Raw genomic sequence first — 1,946 nt, forward strand, 5'->3', positions numbered from 1 at the left:
AAGAGCTATGCACAACACTGTAAATTTTTCTGCGTAGAGATGAAAATACGCAGAGGTCTACACCAGCTATGCCACAACTGTCACCGACAACACTGATGCTGGTGTACATCAGCTCTTGGGGCAATTAATCCCACACACAGTCCAATTTACCGTAACGTTGGGTAACAGGCAATCAGTGCTTCACATAAATTGTCCCTGTTTGTTGACAGAATCTGCCTTTTATCTCCTCTTTCCATTCCTCCATCCAGCTGTCTTCTCTCCCTTCCTGCTCCATCCATCCATCCTGTCTCGCTATGTTTCAGTCCGTCAGTCTGTCAGTCAGTTTCCTTTCTTGTTTCTTAGAATCTGTGCACCTCCCTGCTCCCTCTGCTCTTGTGTATGATATGACCATCTGTGGCCGCTCACATGACCAATGACCAACAGACTGTCAGGGTGATAATGTAAACCTCTTGGAGAGGAGATAACAGCCCACTGGGATAATTGGCCACACACACTCACACACACTCTCACACACACACACTCTATCTCACACACACACACACACAGATAGAAATAAAGCCAGAGACACAGTTTTCTCAGTTACCATGGGAACTTCACCTGAAGCCCCTGTATACACTCACACATGCACATCTCAGTGAATAGACCCAACACCCCCCACTGTGCACTTTGCTCGGATGATGTGCTCACAGGAGAAGTAAACTTCAAACATTGGGAGATGATGTAACAAGGCAGCAGGGCCACTTGCAGAAACGGCCCATGTTTTCTGAGGAAAACATAGATCTGGCTGGTCTGTTACAACACCAATATAATTAAGTAAATAAAGAACAAGAAATCCATACATTAAACATGGTGGCCATGATGAATGTAGTTACAGATGGATATGTTTATTCAATTTTTGAATTTAGGACTACTTATTCTGGCAGTATGCTCATTGTAACATATTGAACTGTATGGGACCATCTTTACACCAACCGTCATGCAAACTATTTGGTCCACAATAAAAATGTTCTCTGAGTCTCATTATTAATTTGTGCCTTTTAAACCAGCAACCTAACATCAACATAAAAAGCAGTATGGAATCAATATTTGTCCAGAGCATGACTGTTACTGTAAGTGTGTAACTTGTTCCCTCTTGTGGTAAGAAGTGCATGCTACAAGTATGGAAAGTGACACTGATGCAGTTTGTTTCCCTGGTGATAACCAAAAACTAAGGCGCTCAGATGTGCAGAATAGAGTATTATTTTACTGGAATACAACAGTTGACAAAACAGTCCCATTCCAAGGTCCATTCAATATGTGTTACCACATGACAATCTACATTAGCACATGTAGCTTGTGAAGTTGTAATGCTGCTGCAGATGTTCAAATGTGCTTTTTTCTGAGTACTTCAAGGAGTTAGTGTTCACATTGGCTTGGATCAAAGCCAGCAAAATATGAAGCAAACATAGATGGAAGGTCGTTAAAGTGCTCAAAATGTTGTTTTAAATTTATAATCTGTAATTCCATGACAACTGAGTAAATTCCATTTGAGGACTTGGTAATATCCCTAAAAGCTAAAGAATAGCTACTGAATAGAACTTGAGGTGAAATTTCTCTATTACGCATTTTTACAAAGTCAAGAATGAACTATGACACTCAACTGCAGAGGTGTAGCATTTCATCTTGACAACAACTTAAGCATCTTACATTTCATCTCTATTGTATATATGATCAAGAAATGACGTTTAGAAAATTTATCATTTTCTGTCTCATCTAAAAAAGTTTGTATTCATCCCTGACTTTATTTTTTCCTGACTAATAATTGTTTGCACACTTCCCTCTGAGAGGCATCAATTATCAGGAATATCATTTATATATATATATATAATAGTTTCTGACCCTCTGTCTCTCAAAGGTGTTTTGGCGAGGTTTAGAGGCAGGCAATCGTCAGATCCCTGGATGTACTG

Source organism: Etheostoma cragini, chromosome 2 (assembly GCF_013103735.1).
Source record: "Etheostoma cragini isolate CJK2018 chromosome 2, CSU_Ecrag_1.0, whole genome shotgun sequence".
Classification (NCBI taxonomy): domain Eukaryota; kingdom Metazoa; phylum Chordata; class Actinopteri; order Perciformes; family Percidae; genus Etheostoma; species Etheostoma cragini.